Consider the following 26,859-nt stretch of genomic DNA (forward strand, 5'->3'; position numbering starts at 1 on the left):
TCTAACCAAAATAGATTCGTCACGTACCTAACTCTTGCAGTCTTGGGATAATTGTAACAGTAATAATCAAGTCTCCCGGTAGAATACATGTTACGAGCTAAGGAAACATAACCTAAGTAGTATGTTAGCAATCTTCAGAGTATGAAACTTGGGAAAGGGGAGATATGTAGAAACCTCGAATGATGGCTCCTTTAGGAAACTAGGCACGCAGCTTCGAATCTTCCAATTACTCTTTGATATAAAATCGAGAAGTAGTACAGTACTTTGATCATTTTATTCGAAACAATTTTGAACATATTCTAAATACCAGGTTCCAAAGTCATCGAAGCCAAACTCCTAATCCTTATCAAATATTTTACTAGTAACACACCACGATAAAGCTCACAAAAAATTCCCGTGCTCTAGTAAACATTAACGTACTGAGCGAATATTTTGAATAAATTCCATGCAAATAAAAATATATTCTCCCCGAAATGTCCTCTAAACAGGATGTCGGTGTTTGACGGGTTAACTAGAGCGTTCGCGCGTGGATCAGCGAGCCAGATTGAACGTGGTCGATAAATAACGCTTAACATACCATTAATAAAATGATTTTTAGTTCACCGCACGGGGGCTGGGCAGCGGATTTAACGGGGTGCCTTCCACGCGCCTGGTCGGATGATAATTTCCAGTATAATTTTCGAGCATCGTCGAGCATCGTTGAGCACCGATCGCGCGGTGGTTTCTGGCATGGATTGGCTCCGGCGCGGTTCGATCGACGCCCGTTTTGATATATGACCCAGCCAAATCGTATTCAACATTAACGTCGGAACATCGTTGCACCGCGGCGCACGTATCGCCCCGACGAGCGGCGTCGCTCGTGAATAAACGCCCACCGTCCCGTTAATTCCGCATTACGCGTAATTAGAGCGACGTTAAAATCGCCGATAGGTCCTCGCCGTTTCGCTGGCGCGGAACTCGATTCAGCGCCGTTGCATCCGATCATCATGTTTTTAATAAGGATTATAAAGATTGAAGGGAATACATGACCGGGGCTCGGATAATCTTTTGCAAGCTTGCCTCGAGAATTAATTTACGTGCACATAATCGAGATGAATTTTTGTTTAAAGTGCCACGCGCTCGTGGATTTTGAAGATACATTATTGTAGTTTGGTAAATGATCCTAATTATACAAATTTTTGGTTTATCGAGGTAGCTTAATTTGCAGTGGATGGAAAATATTCCTTATTAAAATTCTTCAATTATTCCTACAACTACAATTAATTCTCGAAAACATAGTACTCGGTAAAAGTGAAATCCCTACAGACTGAAACTTCTATGGAAAACTAAGCTCAGTTCTATGTCAGGTTCCTCTAAATACCACAAAGTGCTCGAAAAGGCTTCATCTCCCGATCGTTTATTAGCGAGCTATCCTTGCCCATGATATTCACATTTGGAGATACCGTGAACGCCATTGTACAGCGAAGGAAACGGCTATGCAAATCGAGCGAGAACGCCTCCGCTCCAGCGCGACTAGGAAACGCACGGAGGAGTTTTCAAGGCTGCCGCGAAGATTTATCGAGCATCCCGATCGACGGACAAGTTGTTGCTCGTGGTATCGTCGCGCACCACCGACACAGCGGACCTCACGCAATGGGAGAATAAAATTCGCTCTTCCACCACTCGCGATAAAAGCACCGAATAAAGATAAACATACCCCGCAACGTAATCCGTTACTTTAGGTACGGCTCACGTTCAGCAAAGTTTGCTTGGCGATTCGCAGCGGTGATTAGTCGTCTCGTAATTCGTTTTTTGATCGACAACACCCATTTCCACGGGCATTCCGCTGTTGCTTTAGGAATCTCGAACGATAAATCGAGCGCGAAAGGAAAGGGAGAACTTGTTGGGGGTTGGTGATCGATCGTACGCGAATGGAGCCACGCGGAGAAAAAGGAGGGCTGAAGGCAGCCATGACCGTTTTCTTTTCTGCGCCTGACCTCTGCCCCCTGACCTATTTCCTCGTTCTTTCGTACCTCATCACCCTTCTGTCTCCCGTTGGATGCTCCCTTGCCCTCTTCCCTTTAATATCCCCGACCTCGCTGTGAATCGTTAGCATCGAGACTAACCACATGTCGCTGCTGGAATCTTTCCTCGTATCGTCCGCTGTTGCGGATAACTGCGCCTATGAAGACCTGTCTGGCGTCCAGCACTCTGCCAAATTGTTTTTAGCAATGTGCATTCATTCCATTCTGTTTTATGCCGGTACTCGTTCTACTCTTTCAGTACATTACAAGCGCTGAAACTGTGTTAATCTGATGTGTTCCCTTTTTGTGTTGCAAGTTTTTTTTCTCGTTATCTTTTGTAACGAATATACTTCTTTTATATTTTATACATAAAATAATGTTCTATTTATGTATAGAATATTTAGTGTAATTCCACGTAAGTAAACAATTTTTCCTGTTCGGATTTTCTAAGTGCGTCGTGGTTCACTTTAGTCTGTCGTTCGCTTTCCCATTGTTTCCTCCAAAACTGTTGCGTTAAAAGGTTGGACAAATTGTATTCGTTCAGCTGCGCAACCGATCGTATGCTCGTTTTTTTCCAGTCGATTCGATTCTTTGCTCTTCCGTTGCCCGTGAATTCCCGTTTGACCGCAACCGTGGACCGGAAAACGCGATTCCAGCGATCGAAGAGCCACCGGAGTGCGGCGGGGTTCATTCTTCTCTCGGGAATAGAAAGATCCTAGCAGTCTGCGGACAGAGATGGACAAAAATTCTGATCTGCATAACGATTTTGAGCCTTTTGTCCGTTACTCGTCGAATAAAAATTAAACAAATAAATATTTATATTCTGTGTTCCTATAAAGGAATTTCCTTTGCTTCCACGCATACATGCAATTGTAAAAAAGACAACTCGAATCGATATTCCAAGATAAATTCCTCTGTCGAGCTCTCTGTCGTAAGACAAAAAATGTTCTCCACGAGAAACCGATTTCAGATGGACTTGGCAATGATCTACAAGGAAGTTTCATCGAGGAAGCAGCGAATAAATCGCCGTACACCGTCTTATTTGTTACTCATTGTTCGAATAAAATCGTGCCCGCCTCTGCATGCGGGCAATGATGGATAAAGCTGTTTCGAGTCACGTGTCGCGACGCTCCCTGTGATATTGGATCACGTAGGGCGATTCGTTTAAAGAATTAATCGTCGGAGACACGATACCGGGGACTTGGGAACACGGAGCCCCGGTTTCATCGTGTCTATATATTTTCCGTTATTTTCTACCGCGTGGTGACGTTACACGAGTATAAATTTAAATAACCCCGGTGTGCACGGTGAATCACTTCGCAGCGATTCTCGGAAAGGACGACGAACTCTTCGGCTCTGTGTTCGCCTGGGTTGAAAAAACTTTAAATTACCGTGCTTGTGCTTGCGAAATATACGCCCCCGCGGCGTTGTCGTCCCAGTTTTCGCTTAGAGGAATCATTAACCCACTCACATTTTAATTTTACTAGTTATGAATTTATTTCTTTGTTTCCTTCAGTCTTGAATTTTCTGTGTTAATTCTTCACACTGGAGTTTTTTTTGTAACAAGATGGCAAATCATTACACATTGTTAGGGACAGTGTGCGAATAGAGCAATTGCTAAACCTTTTTATTTGATGCCCACACTGTGACGAAAATGTTGAAAGCTTTAGAATATAAACATTCAAGGAGTCCATTATTTAATTTCTCCGTGTCAAATCTGAAATTTATAAACAAGATTAACAGCAACGAGATTGTGCAACGGGAGCCCAATTGCGGGGCAGTTATTATTATGCACCTGCGTTTATATTCACTGTAAAACGACGCTCGTTTCAGCGACCATAGAAACTTTCATTTTTTCGTTCGTTGACCGCGAAGAGCGCTTCGCCGAGGCATTTTGCGGCTGTGGGGTCTATTCAGATAATTTTTCGCGCGAAGACAATGGAGATTACGCTTTCATAATGATCCCTCGGCTGCTCGTTGCTCGGTGGTGATCAGCGACGCTCGGACTCGTGGAGAAAGTAGTTGCGGTCGTTTACTGTCCGGCCTCGGGCTGCTTGGAATGTCCAGGACTACTTGATAATCGACTTAGGTCAACGGTTACCGAGAAGGCGCATTACGAGAAGGTTTAGTGTAAATTAGATGAGCTAATTCCCCTGTAGTTTATCTTTTTGAACTGTAACTTCTTATATGACGTCAAACCGATTTAACGTTTGCCTTAAATTTCCACGCAGTTTTCTTAATTATTTAATAATACTGGGGATATCATGTTTTCGTTAGAAGAAGAGGATCATGGAGTTGCCTATGAGCATTTTTCACTAAAATTGTTCATTTATATCTATTACTGCATGGAGAAAAATCGAGATTGACACTGACCCATGACATTTATTAATCTTGTGACGACGTTGCCATGTTATATCACCGGGAAATTTAATTATGAATATTTATTCACGATTCCAGTGCTCGTTTCCTCGTTACAGTACATAAAATATCTTGAAAGCTGAACGTAAACATACGTGCCGATCTCCTTGGAGAGGTCAGACTGTAATTACAGAGCGAGCAGCGTTGAGTTTGGCATTCTTTGGTATTATTGGGCGTGTAGTTGATTTCTAACGACTCTTGGCCTCGATTGCAGGGAAGCTGTACCGAAAGGGAATTATTACACTATTGGGTTAAAAATTTGTGTTGGTAACTTAGCTAATTTTAAATAAATTATGTTAATTGAGAACCGTTTAAACTTAAATTTCCATCCGTTTCTATGTTTTATCATTTCCTCTATATATCCTGTTTAGAATAGCGTAATACGAATGTTGTTACATTATTAGGAAGGATTAATAACTATGGATGTTAATAAGTACTAGAAACGAACGTTTGCTGCTCTGCATTTATGCGGGAGGGAAATGCAACAAGTGCGAAAAATAAATTAAATAGTGTCCGTGGTGAAATGTGACTTAATTAAAACAAATTACCTGGGGGATGATGAAATATTGCAGATGATAACGTGAAAGTATACCCAACGATTAACCGGTAAATGGTGTCGTTCGTTCCACATATTTTTTAATTTTACACGAATTTATGAATGAACACGGTGGAATTGCGTGAAAATTCCGTGGAAACGTAGATTAAGATACGTGGCCTAATTTTGACGTTAACGAAGTTGTTCATAGCCAATTTATTTCGTTGATTTGGAGAATGCTAAAATTATTTGATGTCGGAGGCATTCAAGGAAAAGTCAAAATGCTTCAATGCTGAGAAGCTTTAATGCTTCGATGATTTAACGTTCAATTGCTTTAGCTCTGTAGGGCTTCAATATTGAAGTGCTTCAATGTTTCAATGCTACAGTACTTCAATGTTTTAATGCCTCAGTGCTTCGATGCTTCAGTGCTTCGATGTTTGAACGGTTCAATACAACAAAGCTTCAGTGATGCAATGCTTTGGTACTTCAATGCAACAAAGCTTCAGTGATGTAATGCTTTGGTACTTCAATGCCTCGATACTTCAAAGCTTCGATGCTTTGATATTTCAATACCTCGATGCTTCAATGCCTTGATGCTGCAATGCTTCGATGCTTCACTGCCTCACTGTTTCGGTGCATCAATGCTTCAATTCTTCAATGATTCTAAAGTTAATGGTGCCCACACCTAGGACCGAGTCGGCTTCCACAAACATTTGGAATCCACTGTCCCATAAAAAGATTCAATTTTCCCAGCAGCTAACATCAATTTCTCCCGTGTACACCGACGCGACAAACTGTTGGCTGTGCCGTGACGTCGGTTTGTTTCCGAAAACAACACGCAGCGTCTCTCTCTCATTGGCGGCAAACATCGCAACGGTTGGGCAACCGCGAGTCATAGCGTGGCCCATCACGCTCGCGCGAGCAAACACGCGTCGCTCGTTTCCGCGAAAACGAGATACCATCGAATTCCTGTTAAACCTCCCGGAATTTAGTATCCCCTGGAATCGAAGTTGAGGGAGAAAAAAAGCAACCCGTCGCGTCGTCTATGTTCGCCGATTTTTGGCTAAAAAGATAAAAACCGATTCATGGGAATCGTTTACGTTGAGCGCGGATTGAAATATATATTTTCAGCGACCACGACAAAAGTTTCATGGACGAAGATAAATCGTAGAAAGTTCGTTTGGACGGTCGGGAATCGTTGGCGAATGCACCCGACTGTTCCCGGAATTGGAAATGAAGATTTACTGTTATTTACAGTTAAACCATAAATCACCTCTGCACACTTGTAATTCGATGGCTTGCTCGTTGAATCGGAAGGTGTTAGGGTGTTACTTGTTGGAGACATGGGAATTAGGTACCCTAGGTATTAGGTAATCAAACTGCCCATCTTCTTATACGGTAATGTAAGTAAAAACCGTAGGTAGTTAAAAAGAACTCGAAATTTTTCATTACTATTGAAACTGACAAGTTGTAAAGAAAAATGTCGATGACTGGGAGATTTGCCCTACTCCACAAGGAAAAACGTAACGACCAACGTGGAAGTCCGGAGCTGAAGAAAATTTACGGGACGTTAAACGCGTTTACGGCATCATCGAGGATTTGATCGATGTCTTCTTCCCTGGTAATGATAAAGGTTTGATATCCTCGGTGAGCAGTGGAAATCGACCAATGGGTCCATCGTTAATGGTTCCGTGAGCGCCGCCCCTCCATGTAACGAGTAGCTGCAGAGTCGAATTCCCGATATTACCCGTCCATTCCGTGCGTCCCTTGCTTTTCATCGCGTTCTAAACGCCTGCTTAGTTCTAGTCGCTATTCATTAGATATGCTAACATCTCCGAAGGTTCCTGGATATCTCGGATCGGACGGGGCCAATTTTGCCGTTTCGTGACGAGACCAGCTATTCGAGCCCTATTCCCCAGCGCTATTGCCTGCAACCTGGAGTGGGTCACAAAAGTATTTGCCCACCCAACGTGCTTCAGTGAAAATTAATTATTTCATGAAATTGATATTCAAATAACACACGTAAAAATTGTGGAAAAAAAAATTTCTTAATGCTTCGATGGTTCAATGCTTCGATACTTTAATGCCCGGATGCTTCTACATACGTAATTAAAATATAAGCAATTGTCAAAGTGAGCATACAAATTTAACATCTCATTTACTCCAAAGGCCAATAATGAGTTTAATTATCTCTTACACTATCCATTCGCTTCACACGGATCTGATACGGAGCAAGTTTCACTGCACATGCAGTATTTATCACATTCAATAATATTTCACCTAGCTCCGTTTTATTAGCCAAATTGGCCCCCATTGTCTTCCATTCGGTTAACAAATGTTTCCTCAATGTTCCCTTGTGTTCCATTCACCGCGTTTCGCGTTTCCATGCCCGACAGCTAGTGCCCGATGATCGACTTGCGCAAACGTGAGAGTCGAATAACGGTCATTAAATCTCTTGCACGGTTACTAGAATGGAGTACTACCTTTTTGCTTTCCTTTTTCTCGTGTGGAACAATGGAAACTATTTTCACGCGCGTTAAGTGAAATTGCTAATAATTCATTGATAATTACCTTCTCGTTAATATTTTATGAACCATTGGTATACACGATTGCAATCGTCCGATGGATTACTTTCCACGGGACAGCACAATATTTTCTTTCTCTTGTAACTTCGCACATCCTAAACTAGTTCGAGGAAAAACATGTTGGCGAACATGAAAGACTTCACGCTGTATGAAACTTTGCTCCAAGCTGAAGCAACTGTAGGCGACTTTGGAATTATGAAACCTCGAGCATTTATCATTATAAATGGTAAAATTCAACGCATTCAGTATTATAAGTTTAAGAAATTTAGTAAATCTAATTCCTAAAGCTTTCGCAAACCATATCAATTGAATTGAAAGGGTGAACGATCCTGTCGAAATCAGATACACTTGCCTAATCTCTCTGGAGGCCTCGCGTCGTAGCATTGATACATAGCTCGAAAACGATTAGGTCCTCGAGGGGGAGCATCTCTGTCATCGCATAACCTTCGTGTAATTTATGTGTCCTCCTCGAGGAAACTGGTAAAGCGTTCGCTAACGCTCCCGCGATTTTTACGACTCTTGTCAGCCATGAATCTATACTCTTGCATATTATGGACCCTTAAAACTTCCCGTACTAAGCGGTATCGGAGATCCCGTCTACGAAGAGTTAACATCCTGGAAACTTCTGAACTCCGTTGGAACGCTTTGCGTCATCGTGGCTCGTATATTCAGCGTCGACGAGCATCTGCGTCGGGACGCTGCTTCCATTGCGTCAGACGCCTGGTCGTCACGCTCCACAGTGGTGCAGAATCCCGAAAACGTGGTCAAAAGTCCAAAAATGAAGTTTTTGTTTGAGGTGTATAAAGTACTAGGTTGCACAATTTTAGAGGAACATGCGATGATAGAAATAGTTTTTCCCAAAAGAACCAGTTTGTATTCGTCATAAAACAGAATATCATTCTTCAACCCTTATTCGATACCCTAAAATTTCAGGTAAGAGTACACAAGATTGCCCTTATCTGTTATATGCCGCCTAATACCCGATAAAACAACGTACCGAAGACTCAATATTCGATGGCATCGTGCAATTCGAAGGTTAGGCCCTTAATGCCATTCCTGGACGCCGAGGTCCCATCAAGTCAGCAAGATTTCATCGTAAACGCCCCCCAAAGGATCGACGGTTTTCGTTCAGTTCAGGGCTCATCGCGACCTTTCAACGATCATCCGCAGGCTCTTTCTCTCCATTCTTTTTTTTTCTTCCTCTCTCGCTCTCTCTGGCCTGTATCCGACGACCCTCGTTGCCAGACAGGGACAAAAGCGTCCCGACATAAATAATTTATCCGTTGGGGCAGGCCTCGTAGCGGCAACGGTGTGTGTTGCATTAAATATGAAATCCAATATAAACTTTTGCTCAAGCGGTGAGCAGCTCGCCCTTTCTCCTTCCGCAACCCATTACGCGGTTGCACGTGTACGCGGGGGGGGGGAGGAGGAGGAGGAGGAGGAGGAGGAGTTTTACATGAGTGTAGCGCGTGCATGGCGCACAGTGGACCAGAATTGATTCGCTACGCGATAGAAATAATTGACTGATTTTAGCGCAAACTGCGGGGAAAATATTCCGACTAATTTCCTTCACCCTCTGATGTGCGTGAATTTCATTTTCATGTTTGGAAAAAAGATAGCTCTAGAATATTTACACGATCAGTAGCACCGTGTTAAATTTTAAATTGCCACAGTGATGAATTTTAATGCTTACAAGTATTAAAAACAGGGTGATATAATGATATAAAGCTGTGTAATTATGCATATGTACATATGTATCTGATTAATTATTACATATATTAGCAACGTATTTTTTACGTTGCGTCTGCAAGCTGAGGTGGTTCTGTTTTCGTCGGCGGAGTATCGACATGTTTACTCAAAGTGACGATAAGCAGTAGTTTTATATTTGATAAAGACTTTAATAAAATTAAATCATAGTATAAGGAAATTATTTATCTCACACATAAAAGGTACTGTTTCGTGTAGTATGTATTTTTTATATTTTCTTACTCATTCCTACATTATATTTCTCTCGTTTCCTCTTGTTCACCCGAATAACAGTGGCTCAGTTCTCTGTGAATAAATCAATAAAAAAATGTGAGATAATTATGGTACAGCTATTTCTGTCGCTCCGCGAATTAATTCCGTTGCAGCGTGCGCCGTTTCGCAACACCGTGCTCGATTAATCGTCATTAGCTATTAATCGTATTCTTCCTCTGCGAGCGCAAAAACCGCCAGCACCAGATAATGTAAATGTTTAACCACCGGTGATAATTTGTATATTATTGACCGATCCAACCCTCTCGAGGGACGGTGCATTTTGATTTGTACCACGCCCGGAGCGTATGAATTAATTTGCAAAACAATTAACGTTGAATTCACGCGCATTTGTTTAACGTTACGATAAATCCGCAACGTTGGACGATACCGAGAAATTATTACATTTCGTGTGGGAGACCTTCGACCCTCCATATGCCATAATTCGTCACCATTACTGGCCACTCTGAGCATTAAAATGGGGAAGAAGAGCCGAAGAAGAAGCTCTTCAATGTTTCAATGCTTCAATGCCTCGATGCTTCGATGCTTCAGTGTTTCAATGCCTCGATACTGCAATGCTTCGATGCTACAATACTTCAGTGTTTTAATGCTTCAATGCTTTCATCCTTCAATACTTCAGTATTTTATGCACCAGAAAATGACCACAAAAGAAAATAAAACATAATACTTGTATAATAAAATGTTACATCTCAGTGTTTCATAAAATCAAAACCACTGGAGACCCTAAAAATATTTATTAAAGGGTCAATTTAAATTCAGTGGCTCAGTATTATTATTGTTTGTTTTACTTGTCACGCGTAAGTAACGATGTTGGAGGTGAAAAAATGGAGTGAAGCGGTTTCCGAAAGCGTTGCTTCACCTTTTGCGCGAGCTGCTGACAGTGACGGCAATAACTGTGTATCGGTGGTACTTCCTCCACATAACCAGGTGCTGGACGAGAGCAATGCGCGCATCGACGTTCAATCGTACACGTTGCTCGAATATCGATGCGAACCCCGCGGGTGCAGCTGCGCCGAGCTCCATGCTTTCGTCCATCAATCCTCTTCCAACTGCGTTCATTTTATATATTCCTCTTTATTTCTTCGTTTAATATCAAACTTTCACCATGTATCCGAAAGCGATATTGTAATACGAAAAGGTCTGTTCGACAGGATGAATTTCAAAGCGTGCCCCGAGTGCACGCCACAGCACTCGTTAATTTCGAGAAGAATATTCATACTGGGGACTTCGGGGTAGATTATTTCGGTATTGATCATTTTTCCTTTGTTACGGTCTTACTGGTACACAAAACAACGCGATGTGAGACCATGTAAATTATTTGACAGAAGAACAGAACGATTTAGTTAGTGAATCGTCAGAGTGTTTGATCCTCTAGAGGTGCAAACATGAAAACAAGGAAATACAAGATTGAATCGTAAATTACAATTTTAGAAGGATTAAAAATAATGTACAATAAGTAGGAAACATAATAACATGGATTGAATAACCCGAGTATTTCAAGAAAAGCATCATGTCAAGAAAGTAAATTGAATAAACAGCATCATACTCTGATAAATTATGAGGATGTAAAGAGATCCTGAATAATGTATCAAAACGTTGCTGAACAGGAGACTACGGAAGATGAACACGTTTCGGCGCACTATCCAGGATACCTTTACATCCTCGTAATTTATTATAGTATGATATTGTTCGTTCAATTTATTTTCATGATTTCGTGAAGCTAGTATTCATTTTAAATAATATTCATATAAACAGTGCGAAATCCACTCCTTGGTCGATGAAACCAAACGAATCGAATATTTACTTGCTTTTTAATTTACCTACTGTAATTAATTTTATCCTTGAATTTTGTATTATTTTTGCATAGCAGGAAATTAATTCTAGCCTACCGTCCGCCCCGTTTACATAAACGTGGCAAACCTTAGCCAGCGACTCTTGACGGTGTAAAACTCATTTCGCTTGTTTCTGGGTTTTTCAGGATGCAGAGACAAAGCCGGAGTAGTTCGGAGGTGGAGGTTGCGCTTATGCGCCCCGTAAGCACCGCTGGCTAATAACACCACGGCCCATCCCTGACACCCTGCAGCCACACCAGGTAGGAAATACACCTCTCGTTTTATGTTTCCCTCTTCCTGCCATTGGACCGTTCTTGCGTCATTTTACGCGTCCAGCTTTTTACACCGAATATCCTCCATGATGTGCGAACACCTAAATCCCTCTACGCCTGCGTTCTTTACACAGGATGAGTCGTCTAGACTGGAGTAACTTGTATGTATATTTATCGATGGAAAGCCTCTTTCATAGCTGTTCGAATTTGATAATCACTGTAGGCACCTTGTTATAGTGAGTGTGTACATTGTTTTAAGCTAATTAATAGTATAGAAAGAACAGAAAAAGATAAATATTTGTGAAAAAGGAAGGGCGTACAGTTTTTTTCTGTGAAAGAAGTTATAGAAAGGCTGAAAGAATTATGCTCAGCTACAATGTCTTTTATCTGCCACGTTTAATAACTAGATAAACCTCGCGAATAAATTGTTAGGAATTTCAGAAACGTTGAAGCATTAAAATCCGCAGAAATGCGTGCGGTGGAAGATACACGGAGGATAAAGGAAAGTTTTCAGGTTGGTATTAAAATCGAAAGCGTCGGAGCAAAAATATAAACTGTGAAAATTAGCGTCGACTTAAGCCGTATAACTTAATGCTCTGCACTTCGTAATATCCGCTTCACGCGTCCCACTTTCGTTCCTAAAGAGACCAACAAGTCGAAATCTCTCGGATCCGTGCAAAAGAGTGCCATAAAAGCGGAAAATTTATGCATAGCTCGGAATCGGATCAAAGAGGGAGCCTCGTGACAGAAATCAGGGTCAGAGCTACGAATAAACTAAATTATCATCGATTGGGTGAGGACTATTTCATGAGTACTCGATCTAAATTGTATTTAACGAAGAGCAGCTATAGAAAACAAACAGTTTAGTGGATAGTAAATCATGATTTTAGGAATGAAGAATATTTAAATTTACTGCTCGAAGACATCAACAAAGAAGAACAAAGCTTCGGTGCTTCAATGCTTTGATATTTCAGTGCCTCGATTTGTCAATGCTTCAATGCATCGATCCATCGATGCTTCAACGCTTTGATACTTCGATGCTTCGATGTTTCGAAGCCTTGATGCACCAAAGTTCCAGTGCTTCAATGTCTTGATGCTTCAACGCTTTCATGCTTCGATGTTTCGACGCCTCGATGCTCCAAAGTTTCAGTGCTTCGATATCTTGATGCTTCATTGCTTTGATGTTTCAATGCTTTAATGCACAATTAAATTGTTCATCCCTGCATTCCATATTGATTAAAATTATTATTAATTGCTATTTTTAACCAATTTCGAAAAGGAGGAGGTTACTCAATTCGACATGTATATTTTTTTTTCATGATACGTTCACACTGGTTCATTACAACGAAGATAGTGTAACAGGAGGATCGGCGATAAAATTGCGGTAATTGAAACACGCGTGTGCGGGCGATAGTGGTGGAAGTGGAGCAAGGACTGCGCGAGATCTAGATCCTCGGAACGATTTGTGGCCCCTGGAGGAACGGTACGGGCCGCGGTTCACTTCGAAGCGGAGCCGCTCGGAATCGCTTGCGCCTGCGTTTCCCCGGTGCAACCGATACCCAAGGACGCGCGTCCCGTTCCGATTAAACTTCCACCTTCGTCCCGGACTAATTCATACGCTGTCGTGTGATATTCATGAATACGACATTCCGAGCGCTTCGAATATTTCATGCCACCGTCTCCGCGATCCCTGTCGCTCGAGTCACGTTTCAGTAATTACGTGGAAGAGCGAGAAGGGAAGAAAAAAACAATCGAAGCCACACGGAAACGCCTCGGATGTTTTGCGATCCGCTGAATAATGCACACTGAAAGAATTGGCGATGCCTCGCGATGATAGGAACAGTAGTTTCGCACACGAAAGAGTAGTGGTTCTGGTAGATTTGTACGAAGTGATGGAAATGAGAAGACATTTTTTGGTTAATATTTTAGAAGAGAAGGAATTGAGGGCTAAGGGGGAGGGCTTTTCTCCATTTCCATCATAAGCTGCCCCCCTTAAAAAAAAAAAGAAAGAATCGCTAGAAAATATAGTTCAAAATATTAACATAAAAATGTGACAGGAAAATACATTTCTAGATCCATAGATGTATTCACCACGGGTCAGAAATGACCCAGCCTTTCGCTGCACAGTCTAACCTTCTACCCAATGATTAAACGTTACCTTGAAACGTTTCCAAACAGAGCCTGCACTTGTTCAGGCGATACAGGCGCGGTTCATCGCGACAAGGAGTTAATCTTCCCCGATAAGGGTTCTCCCTTTCCAGTTTCGTTGTTCGCCGTCGTCGCGCGATCGCAAAAGGTCCGAGGCGGCGAGCGAACGTCGTCGAATGGTAATTCTCAAAGAGGAAAATCGTTTTCGAGCTCGTCCTTCCTCCTCTCCCCCCTTCGACGACGGTGAAATATTCCCCTACAGGATAGGCTGTTTACAATAATTGTCGGCTCGTCGATTTACAGTAATTTTACACGCGCCTAATTAGCAATTCCGATTGGGGGCCGCCGTTCGGTTGCGCGCCTTTCGCAACCGGTTCGAACCATAATCTACCTGCATCGCGGCGTCCCGTGCGCGATCATGCTTGCGTCCGTATGCTCGTTAAGCTCCCGTCACAATTGATACCTATTTATGGCTTGAATATTTATTGCGGAAGAATTTTACTGGTTTCGAGGTCTTTTAGACAGGGTAAAGGTAAGAGTGACTTTTGAACTCGATATAAATCCAAACCTTAAGAGATAATCACATCACTTATGATAAGTATACCAGTAAACTTCTTTAGAATAAAAATTCAAAGTCAATTACTATGTAACCCGTCACAGTTTGAAAATTAATCCACGGTGCATCGATAAACAAAGACTCAGAGTAAATTGGTTTTCATTATACGCTGACCACGATTCGGTACGAATTCGACCAATACGTTCCGCTTCGAATAATAATCGCGTTTAAATCCGTTTACCAAGTATTTTCGAACGTTACTTACTTCGTTTATCTTTTTATCCGGATGAAAATTTCGACCGGTGTGCGCGCAGCCTAAGCCCCGTTCCCGGGACAGCGGTGGTCGTTGCGCGTGCAGGAGTAAGTGGGATAAAATGAAGCGGAATAGAATAAAGTCTTTATTCCCGTCTGGTAAGGGAATGGGCGAGGAACGTAAGCGCATAAAGGATTATTTGAAACGTAAATATGCGGTAACCGAGTGGAGTGAGCGAGCCGAGAGCAAAATGTAAACTGCGGGCCGGAGTGGGATGGCCGGGTTGTACGGAGGACGGGGAAAATTGAATAATACAGAAAGACTGGGATTACGCGAATGCCTCGTTTATAAGGCAACGACGGAAACGGGGAGAAAAGAGAGCAACGGAAGAGCGTGTTCAGAAAAGCGCGTTCTCCCGGTGGGCTGATTTTATAAAGGGTGCAACATTCGAGAGTAAAAGCACGCGAGTGACGTATAAACGGGGCGTCAAGTTCAAAATCTACCCCTCGGGTGGCTGCTAGGCTTTCAGCTGAAAATTATTCGGGATCCTAAATACGTTTCTGTCGAGAGAAACCGAAATTCAGGCGGTTGGGTACGCTGGACGGAGTCGTAGGTGGATCCTTTCTCGGGGATTTATGATGGAATTACTCTTGTGATATCGTAGGGGGTTAATTTGGCAGGGTATGATCGCTGGAAAGGCAAGATTTGTGACCTTCGATGTCTATGAAAATGAAATTGATTATACTGACCGAGTTGAAAGAAAATAAATCATTTCTCAAGCATCTCAAGTTTAACGTGTAACATTTCTTTATTTTTATTACTGCTAGCATGGGAAAACAAATAGTGTATGCATCAGAAATAAGAATTACAATTGTAGAAGGATGAAAGTACCGTTCTCAACCTTGGAGCATTCAATGTCCTTAACCTTGTAATATATATTCAATCTCAGGTCGCAACATCATCCGTAATAGACTAATTTTCCAACTGTTGAGGCAATGGACTCCCTCGCGTGCTCCAATTTGCCTAACAGTCCACTCGACCTTGCGCAACCTTCGCGTCCTAACCCCCGCGTCTTCGACAAGCTCTGCACCGATTCAATCCAGCATTCTCGAGCGTACGAAACCAAATACGTTTCCGTGTTCCATAACACGAATGGCGGATTTCCTCGCGCATCGATACGCGATTGCACGAGGAATTCCAGTCGAGATCTCCGTCGGCAACGAGCGACAAAAGTGTTGCTTCGTACGGGAAAAGAGGGAGAAACCAGTGGCATTTTTCTCGCGGTAGTCGACGAGGCGGGTCGTCAGCTCGGGGGAATAAATTTATTCGCGTTCCATCGCGCCCTAAAGCGCGGAGACCGATCGAAAGTGCCCTCCATCGAGCGAATAACCGTTCGATCTTCCACGCCACCCTCGCGCCGCCTTTTCATTTTCGCTTCCATCGGGAATGAACCGCCCGGGACGGTGATACGGATACATGCAGACGACGGGCATCTGCCGGCGGCCATCGACGATCGAATCTTTGCCTGTCGCGTTACGTCGCGGGAGTGGCGTATAGTTCCCGCTTTCAAGTGACAATTTATAACCCTTCATTCGCGCGACGGGACCCCGTTCCTACTGTTGCACACGTTTATCGAAATTTGCGCAATTTATCTTTATCTGTGCATCAAGATACAACGTAATACTTATCGCAACACAGTATAATACGGCAAAATACAGTATATTTCAGCAAAATAGAGTTTAATACTGCGAAATATAAAATATTTCTGCATCATAAAGCATAATAGATTGTCTAGTATTGTGATGAGTAACAAGATGAACCCACCTCTATCTAAACCATTTACTAAAAGCTCCACTCAAATCTTTCCAGAACCACGCGACAGTTATCGTCAAATTTCTATCTCACTCATCAAAAATTCACTGTATTTCTCTCCTCCCAGCTTCTCCATCTTCTCAAAAACTGTCGTAAAGTCCCTGTACATACCTGTCTCAGGTAACCACCCCCGACTTCTGGTGTATAGCCTATTCGAGAGCCAGGCGAAGTAAAGACACCACGGTCGCGCGAAACGGTCTCGTAAAAAGACACTCGAGACCCACGATCCCGCAACCCCCCACGGGTTCGCATCAGCACGTTTTCGCCTCCACGGGAAGATGGACGTCTAACTGGCGGATGACCAGTCGGTGGTCGTTTGATGGCCGGCTGTAAACGTCCGTGCTGTCGCGAGGTTGCTTCTGAATGCGAGCGAGGCGGACGTAGGCGCCGCTTCAACCCCCGTGTTCTCTTAATTCCCTCCGGTTGTAGCGACGACTCGTCGCCCGCACGAAAGTGTTATGCGCTTTTCGAGGCCGCCAAGGGGGAAGTTCTTTCGCTTTTCCCGCAGTTTGGCGGGCATGTGCTGGCTCGACGCAGCTGAATGCTGCACCGCTAACGCAATTAAGCCACGCTCGAGCTTAATGAAAAGCGTCACGGAGCGAGCGCGTTCGCGCAAGCCTTTATTGTTGTCGCCAGGAAAAGAATGAACGCTGAAACGACGAATTTTTGTCGAACCCGGTAATTGTTCGACGCGGGGTAAATTGGAAAATCTCGACCCCTTTGACGTTGACTCGAATAATTTCTCGAACTAAGATTTTTGTTGGGGGTCCTTGCGCTACTTTAACTCGTGATTTCTCATTCATTGGGGATGGAAGTTTGGTTTGTGGCACACTGGCGCGTTCAATTAATTCGTATTTTTTGAATCGAGTGAGTAATTTTATTCGTAGATTTGCGATGATGCTTTTCATACTTTAATGGCTGTAACCAGTTTTAAATTAGAATCTCAAATAGCTTCTATCTTATGAAAATTGCTGACTTGTCCTCCTTTCCTCGTACCCTCTTAACACGTTGACCCATATATGGATAACAGGGCTCTTCACCAAGAAACTAAAAGAATTAATTCCAGCGGCAAGATATTAAACAAAATAAATCTTAATAGTGTCCTTGAATATACGGAGCTACACAAACAAATACTGCCACTTATCTCGAAACAATACTACTTCCAATTCTCTCGAAACAAAGTTTCAGCCTCGCAGAAGTTTCCGCGAGCGTTCTATCCCGTCCATGCGAAAAAGCAAGGGCATTCCAAGAATGCAAAGATTCACCAACTGCATTATTATCTCAAGTCAATAAATATCCGGCCATCCAGCAGCGAAATTCAGCGACGCTTCGTCGCCTCGCGGGACACCCCATTAAAATATTTCCCGACTCCATCGGATCCTCTTTAAATCCAAGACGTTGAACGCAGAGCTGGTAGTTTCGCGCTTCCTCCCGTGAGGGAATTCCTGCCCCGTGTGGGACACCCTAGGCGTCGTTTTCGTGCCACGAATTCGGAAGTCGGTGTTCGCCACCCGCGGGGACTCGTCGCGTCTTTCTGGGATGCGGGAGGAAAGAGAGAAAGAGGACACCGTTCCGTCGTTTAAGCCCTAGCCGGGTACGAAGACCCCGGAATTCCGGCTTGAAAGGTCGCCAAGTTTCGCTACGGTGTTCTCCTCGTCGCTTCTCGCATCCCGGGAACAACGGTCTTCCGTCTACAACTACGTATGTACGTGGCGTGTGCGAAATTGCTCGGAAACTCTGGCAATAAGTCGCCGCTCCGAGGAAGATTCTTTCTACGCTCGTGAACTTCCACGGCGGAGTGTCTTGCTTAAACGAGTTTCGATTGTAGCAGTCGAAAATCCCGTGGACGAGGAACGGAGAACGTGAATCGAACCAAAGCCGATGCTCCTTTCGCTCCTCGTAGTCGAGAAATAACAGCATTTTTTGTTTTAGTGTTTAATCCTTCGAGTGCCAAGGAGCGATACTATGAGCAACTTTAATATTCGGACATTTATTTTTTGGTAAACCTATAACGTTTTATTTTTATTTTTTAGTAATAATGGAAGTCTAACATGTTTTTAGTATCGTGTACAACTTTTACGAACCTTAAAATTGACCGAAATACACAGTTTTGTTTAAAATTGTCTGGCATTTCTCGGATATGTATGAAAATTTCCTCTGGCACTCCAAAAGGGTTAAGACGGAATGAGAATATGTTTTTAACGAAAGTGACGCGAATGGACAATGGCAATATTCGATTGTGTCAATTAGAAGTCTATAGAATTTCAAATGTCACATTGGATTTCCAACTTGAAGAGTTCAATAAACCTGAAAAAAATACCGAAGCCACGGTTCGTTAATGCTTCTGTGTATGATGGATTAGAGAGACCCTAACGAAGCTCCAAAGAGCCAAATCAAATAGAAAGTACCCCAAGTGTCTGAGGATGTTCGTTTCATCAGCCGAGACACGAGGATTCGCTTAGGTGCGGTCACTTTCTCTGCGGCACGTCAAATGCCAAGCATCCATCGTCATAGAAAGGGGAACCCGCCACAACGTGATATATTCTTCATAATGTTTCCCTATATCGCAGCTTAATTGGGAGGAAACACACACAAAATCTAACAAGAGTCTACAACAGAGTCTAGAACCGGTTGATAGAGTTTGCACATCGAGTCGATCGATGTGAAACTTTTATAGGTTCGGGACTTTGGATAGTTTCCACGCGATTACTTGGCAAATTCGATTAGGCCGAGATTGATTTTCAATATATGCTCATGATACAGAATTGGATCTAGGTCGACGGCAAATTGAACGTGAAATATTCCCGAAAGCGCACTTCGCGAAGCGAAAGATCCGCCGAATTTCCGGGGAATAATAATCTACTAGTTCGATGGAACTTCTTGTGTGGCCAGGACTCTGTTAACATCGTATTACCTAGCAACGGCTCGGCACGTTATGTTTACAAGCTGTAGATAAACGCGGCCATTCTCTTTAATCGGCGAATAAAACATCCCCGTGACTCGGCCCGAGTCTTGTACATTACGCTTATTAACCTAACAATAATAATTTATCGCGGGAGACAATTTCGTAATTCGTGTTATCGAATATTCAATCCCTGCGAGAGTCGTGAGAAGCGGCGAACGAGTCGAGGAGGGAAGTTGCTCGCAGAAAAGCGGCATTAGCGTGACGTTAAATACCATAGGACACTCCGTGGGCGTGGTGAGGCGATTATCAACTGGTTTTCTCTACCGAGGACGTGTTTCCTATCCTTTGGTAAAACGTGCACACGACGCACACGAAGCTCGTCGTTACGAGCACGGCCAGAAAGTGTTCTTTCGCAAATGGTTATCAACGACGCCGGCTCGTCGAGAAAGTCCCTGCAACGAGTAGAACGGTCGTTGTTGCGAAATCAAACTGGAAGGCGATTGAATATTCATGCAGTGAGGAGTCTCCCCGTCCCCTCGTCCTTCGCTCCACGCCGTGTCCGTAGTTTCCCTTTCCAGGCCGTCCCCTCGACACGGAGCCAACTCGAATCCTGACGTTGGCACCTGATACGGGCTGCACCGCGCCTTGTGAAACGCGTTATCGAGCATCTCTCCCGGATCGGGAGCGTGTCGATCACTTTCGAACGTGATCCTCTTGGGCGCTTTGTTTACAAAGTATAACAAATCTCGATCCAATTATGCGTCGCGTGACGACGATCGGCCGAGTACTCGATAAAAGTGGCCGCGCCATGATCGATCACGGTTATTTTCAAGAATTAATTGATGATACTCTTAGAAGGTGTCGAGAGCTTGGATCGATCGGATTACGGTCTGAAAATCGGTTAGCGGTGTGAGAGATGGGGTTGGTTTGTACTCGGTACAGAGTGAGGGTGAAAATTCGCATCCCCTGCGCCGTAACGTTCGCAAAAGTTTCCTAGGTACGGGCGTGGCGACAATTAAACGTGTAACAGGCGCCTAGACGCCGCGTTACACATGGCGGAAAGTGTAATTTAAATTGCGAGGCCGGTGCGCCGGCTGCATTATTTCATTATTTCGTCGAAACGGTTTCGCTCGGCCCGACACGCTCACCTGCGTCGTTTAACGGTCGTTTATCGTCACCGTTATCGCGACTGTTATTGTCAATATCGGGCACGCGTACGCGGGAACGCTAGAGGGAGAGGGAAAGCCGCTAATAAATCGCGTCCTAGCCACGGGCGATTGGCACGTACCTTATTACCATGCAGTTTCCGCTAAAAACTCGCCGCAGCTGCGGCTGACGGCGCCTCTGAATGGCCGCGGAGGTGGTTGCAAGATGCGCAAAAAACTTCCTGGCTCGACTTTCAGATGGGTTTAAAATTTGCGAAACTCGCGGCTCGTGAATAATTTTCGCCCCCGCGCCCGCTACGAAAACGAACGAGATGACCACGAGGAGGGAAAGGGACTCTTTGACACGTCCATACAACCGAACGAGTGGAACGAGACCGATACAAGGGGAGATTAAAATTCGGGATGTACAGGAATTTTTTACGGGTTACAACTAGTTCGCGTTGAGCAGCTGTTGCATTAGGTAATTGGGTCGGATTGTGTGTATTGATTTCATTAGTCTTGGGTGATTACGAAAATTAGTGTCGGATGGTTTAGTATACGACTAATCCTCGATCACTGTCAAGATCACGTCGTGCATATCTGTGAGTTGACATAACCTTGGCCAACATGTCGTTGACCCTTCTTCAAGGCAGATGTTACCATAGGGGATGAACGGTACACTTAACTATCTTGCAAAGGTAGGGGAGGAAATGAGGGTCTTCTAATAGCCCTACAGGTGTAGCCACTTCCACCTTAGTCAAGATGTTAATTAATTCATATACGTGTAAATAACCAAGCAATAATTACTAATAGGGGAGTAATGCTTCGTTTTATTATAATATCTGGTCAACCAGTTGTAACTCTTAACTCGAGTCAACTCAAACCATATTTCCACTCAATCCAAATTGTGGACAAGAGAAGAGTGCATCCTAATTTTGTAGCTTGACCTGTTTCAATTTTTTATTTCAACTGTATCGCTCGGACTTCCTTATCCGTGGCATCTTGCTCTTTTTTCTCTCCCTCGTTGCAACGCGTTGAATGCGCGTTGGCGTGTGATTACTATATTCGTTAACGAGCCGGGGCTGATGCACGCGAGCGGATAATGGACACTCGCCTCTAATCCAGCGACGAATCGATGGAAGGCCGATAACTCGCGGAGGCTCGACACGAGCGAGCACAGGTGGTCTATCGCGGTTAGAAGCGGAGCTGTCACGGTTATCGATGATGCATTTGCCACGGGTAAATACCGGATACGTGTCGTTGACGCGCGGTAATTATTTACGCCGTCGAATCCGTAAATGGTTTCCCCGACTTCATAATTTCTCCGATCGGTTTTCACCACCCCCGCGGCGCAGCGGCCAGCCCCATCGACTGTCGCCAAATTTCGAGGCTCGTATTTCGCCGAACGCAATGGAAATGTCGGTGACCCGGTCAGGCGAGTCGGGTGACACCGAAAATCGACGAATTTGCGTTTTAGAATTTGGATTGGATTACGTGGGTAGTAAGAGGGTTGGATTCGTAAGACTTAGAAGAATTTGTATTACATTTATGCATGGAGCATTTGAGAATAGGGAGTGGGTGATGTTTTTATTGGTGCCGCTTGCACATTTTAAGTGGGATAGGGGAACATTCATAAAACATTGAAGTGACATTCGTATAAACGGGCACACGAAATATTGTAATTTCAACGATAAAGTTTCGGGAAAAGCTTCAAAGAATTCCAAGTAAATGTCCATCAAGGGTTGGTTCCAAACAAGGTTCAGAACAGAAAGACTCCAGGACAAACAATTTAACGACATCGAAAATAACTTTCGCCGCTTGTTTCTCGTGAAGGAAAATTGATAGTAAACAGCGATCAGGAGGTGGATTCTAAATAACACCCTTGCGGACGTGATGTCTCTCATTCGAAATTCGTCGCCTGTGAACGGTTCGCGTCGCTGGAAACGAGGGAGTTTAGGAAAGGAGTAATCTGGCATACGTATAAATTCAAATGACTCGTTGCGCCGCAAAGCGGGCCGTGAATATTCATTGGTCTTGGTCTGGCCTCCCCTCAGCCCTCCGAACACTTGTCGTCCCACGGTGCCGACACAGGGAACCAGGGAACGACGTCGACCAATGGTTACTTCGGTGCTTGTAGATACGTATCTCCGGTATACGCGACGACTTTCGAACACTTTGCGGAACGACCGCGCTGCCCGAAAAGGATTTAATTGGCAGACGCTCAAATTAGCCGCGGCCGTGGAACAATAAATAATTATGAGCGCCCTTTAGAAGGAGTCTCGGCGTAATCGCCTTAATTGGGATTTAACGTTACGCAGAATTAGTCTGCTGCGGAAATATTCGTCGCCCGGGTCTTTCGCGAGTTCGCGTTTAATTGGCTGGAAATGTCGCGAGTGTTCCGCGGGTGTTTGATTTTAGTTCAAATTGCACCCGTAAACTGTTTCTACGTTTAATTGGAATATACTTCTTTTGCGGAGATGGAGAAATGTTTTTTCTGTGACGATTTGGATGATTTGAGGTAAGGCGCGGTATTTGTTTAATTTGGTAATTGGGGGTGCCGTAAGGTCCCTTTGACACTCATGTCAATTTAACCCTTAATTGCAATTGAAAGCAGTCTAGACACTAGTCTGGATTCTTGTAAATTAATTACATTTAGTACATCATCAAAACCTCTTCCACCAACATGCAATCAAATCTTCCTGGACTTCCTACATTCCAGTCAAGAATTTCTGGTGAAAATGAGATAAAAGTCCAGCGCGGAAGCGTGACCAAACACCCGTCAAAAAGGAATTTTCACGCTTGATTGACGGTTCACGGATCGAATGTCACGCGAGTTCGAATCGCTGATTCGTGGGTATTAGAATTCCTTTGAAACGGTCGCATAATTGAGCCCATAATGCCGAACGGACGATGGAAGTCCCGATTTCAGCGGCTGCGAACGAAGCAAAATTAGCGTCCCCGGAGTTTGATGCTTGTCACGAGAAATATGCGGCGTCGAGTCGCGATAGCGTGTATTAATTTTCCGTTGAGCAAGTTCGCTAATGCTCGGCTGAAACCGAGCTCGCAAATATTGTTTGTGCATCGAAAAGTGTTGCGGGCGTGCGGATGGAATGCAACCAAAGTAGCGGGAGGAGTTAAAATTTCATTGTTTCCACCGCAGACCCCAGTTTCCGCCTCCGCCGAGATACGTATTAAATTTCCTTCCATTGTGCCATTCAAGTACATCTAAAATACCGGGTACGTGCATTGAATGCTTGGAACGGTGACTCTTAACCCTTTCAAACACGCGACGTAATTCAAAATAAGACTCTTTTGACTTTTTCGACTTGCGCAGCAATTTAGAGAGAAAAGAATCGGACACGGTTCTTAAACACGAGTTATTATAATTATAGAAATTGAGTAATAAGATACTTTATGGAACAAGTACTAATTTGAATATACTTTTTAACGTCTGGACTCTGCACTGTTTGAGTATTCCTCAGTAAAATACTAAAAAGTAGTATTTTTCTCAATAGAGTACCAAAGAACTAAAAAATTAAAGGTTTGGTATCTATTATTGGACCAAAATTTTTCCCAAACCTTGTTCGTTCATGGCCGATGAAATACTGCTGGATCGAACGCGAAACAAGAGGAGAATCACAGATAGGATGGCCACTTCCCACCGCAGGTCACGTATTCGCGCGAAATTCGCGTCCGATACGTTAGCAAAGAGATGCAGCTTACGGCTGGTTTCAACCGAACCGGTTTTCCCGCCTTACAAACGATTCCGCCGTGTCTTCTTCGTCGCACGAGCGAACGTCTGCGTGCCTGCTACGATTCCGTGAAAGATAGAACGGTCAAAAATGATCGTCATTCGTCGAGGAAGAGATAGTTGCCTGCTTGTGAATTGGCGCGAGATTGGCGCAACACGTGCGCCCCATTTACCGCCAATTCTACGCTCGCACGTATGCGCAAGGTGGATGCGCGCACGACTGCACTTCGTTACTGCTCGTTGACTCTTTTCACTCTGAGATTTTTCTTAATATGCACCACTAGCAATTTTAATTAGACTTTGTGGTGCTGTTTTTGAAAATAAAAAGAGTTCATTTATTTCAATATAAAATAGAGTTCGTGAATCTTGATTATTGTGTGAGTGTTCAGAGAATGTAAAAATGCAACGTTATTAATAGAATCGGTTAAATACTCGATTGTATCTCGAAACGTTTAGATTGTCGTGCGATTTAACCTCGACTTTTGGGTGAATTTGCTTTCCGCATTATCCAGCCGCGAGCGTTGCTTAATTAGACGAAAGGGACCGTTATCGTTAGGATCGACGAACAGTTGTGTCGGCTTTCATCCCCTCGTTATAGAGTTACCCGTAATCGACGCTCGGAATATACGTGCGCCGTTGTTCGCAATCCTGATGCTCGCCTAATTCTAAATTAGCTTATTACTATAAGTCGTTATTGCGTTAACAACGTTCACCTGTCATTTGAAATACAAGTAATTACCGACTCGATTCGAGATGTGAAATAGCTTACGTTGACTTATTTTATTAATGCAGAACTCATTACTTTCATTAATGCTACGTTGCTTTTGAAGACTTTATTCGATTCTAATCATGTTGTTCAATTTTGTTTCAGGTACGTACGATTCAGACAGTGTCTAATTTTACATGACTAAGATAGGGTAAGTGTTTCGATTATTATTGTACATCTTCTACCTTCGTGTATATTTGATATACAAAGTTAAAATTCAAAGCTCGCTCTAAAATATTATTTTTTTAAACTGTTTACAGCAGAAATAGTTCTACAAATTTTACTTAACTCTGATTCTAAATCGCCAATAAAATTAGCATCGTTCGTTCAGCCCGTGCGCAAACCCATGAAACCAGTTTCACGCGAAAGTAACAGCTCCCATTCGCGACAAAATCAAATAAACCTTGGTTTAACAAAGAGGACGCAAAAATTCGACGGGGAGAAAACAATTCGTCTTGTTTATCGTCCCGTTTCGCGGCAAAATAGGAACGGAAGAGTCAAACGAGAAGTCAGGAAAAAGCCCATAGTCAATTACGCGTTTCGGTCAGTCGGCCCGGACAGATGCGGAACGGTCGTCACCGGTTTTACGGGCAGTCCTGCCCTCTCGTTATTACTTATTCGATAGATTTACGAGCTCGTCGGCCGTTTCGTCACGATCGACCGGCACGAATACACACGAGTGTGGCATCGGGTCGGTTCCCTTCCACGGCTCCGAAACCCGATAAATTATTTCACGCGTAGCCAGGATTATATCCTGGTCGCGATTGCCACGAAAAGATCCACGAGTGATGCGTTCGGGACGTTTCGCGTGGCTAGTTTGTGCCACGGGTGATTGGAAAACGCCATATTTTAGAAACATGCACCTAAAATCGTGGTATGATCGTGTGTGGTATACTCCTAGACGAGGTTTGCTTTGTCTGAGCAATTCTTTCATTTGTGGGTTTCCTTGTTTATGGAATAACTGACAACTCCATAAAACAAGAAGTTGAGAAATGCAATCAAAATCGCCTCCGAAATGAATTATTTATTATTCAATAGCCAACAAAATTTTGTCGTTTAATGATGTTAATCTTTATTATTCAGGAAAATTATTATAAATATAAAAAGTTGACTATACCAAATGCTTTTTCAAAAAGTGGAGTTAATCGATTTGTGCAGTGAGCGTTTATTGGAACGTCTTCATATTGTCAAACATTTGCACATTGACCAACAAAATTTCTCTCGTTCCTACATTTACCTCCGTGAATAAATCTAGAGCAAAAAAAGACATTCTAAGTTCCTTTTAATTCACGTCTATTGTCGTTTAATCCGAGGACATTACCGATGCTCTATTGCAAGAGCTTCAAAGTTCTACGGACTAGCACTTTCGAACACCACTGGACCTATTAGTCTCCTGTCGCGAAAGGGTTAAGCTCCGATAAATTATCCAACGGCATTGTCTGCGAACTCCTGAAAAACCGTCGGTTAGTAGACGGGTCACGTGCAAATTTCTCACAAAATTCAAACAGAGAGATTCAATCGTGGGGATATTCGTGAAAACAAAACATGGTGGAGGTGAAGAGAGGAAGGGACCCGTCAGTTGCGTGTAATCGATCGTTGTGGCCCGCGTATAGCGATGGGATCAAGTTCAATATGTAGATACTCACATCACTCATCCAGTTAAAAAGAGATAGAAAATTATTTGGATTAAAATTTTAATGAAGATACAAAAGATTCGTTTGAATAACCCGAGTTATCTGTACTCGACGAATTAAGGATAAATACATTCACTTTCGTGACTA

General features: G+C 43.4%; 1 protein-coding gene across 3 annotated transcripts in view; it reads left to right on the forward strand.

Moving 5' to 3' along the window:
* LOC128872908 (mucin-5AC-like) overlaps positions 1-26,859 on the forward strand; it is a 291,111-nt gene that overhangs the window by 186,124 nt on the left and 78,128 nt on the right. For all 3 annotated transcript variants that reach the window (XM_054116074.1, XM_054116073.1, XM_054116075.1), the window contains exon 3: positions 11,557-11,670. The gene's annotated coding sequence lies outside the window, so the exon portion shown is untranslated. The remainder of the gene's footprint in view (positions 1-11,556; positions 11,671-26,859) is intronic.

The sequence above is a fragment of the Hylaeus volcanicus genome, chromosome 2 (genome assembly GCF_026283585.1).
Source record: "Hylaeus volcanicus isolate JK05 chromosome 2, UHH_iyHylVolc1.0_haploid, whole genome shotgun sequence".
Lineage (NCBI taxonomy): Eukaryota > Metazoa > Arthropoda > Insecta > Hymenoptera > Colletidae > Hylaeus > Hylaeus volcanicus.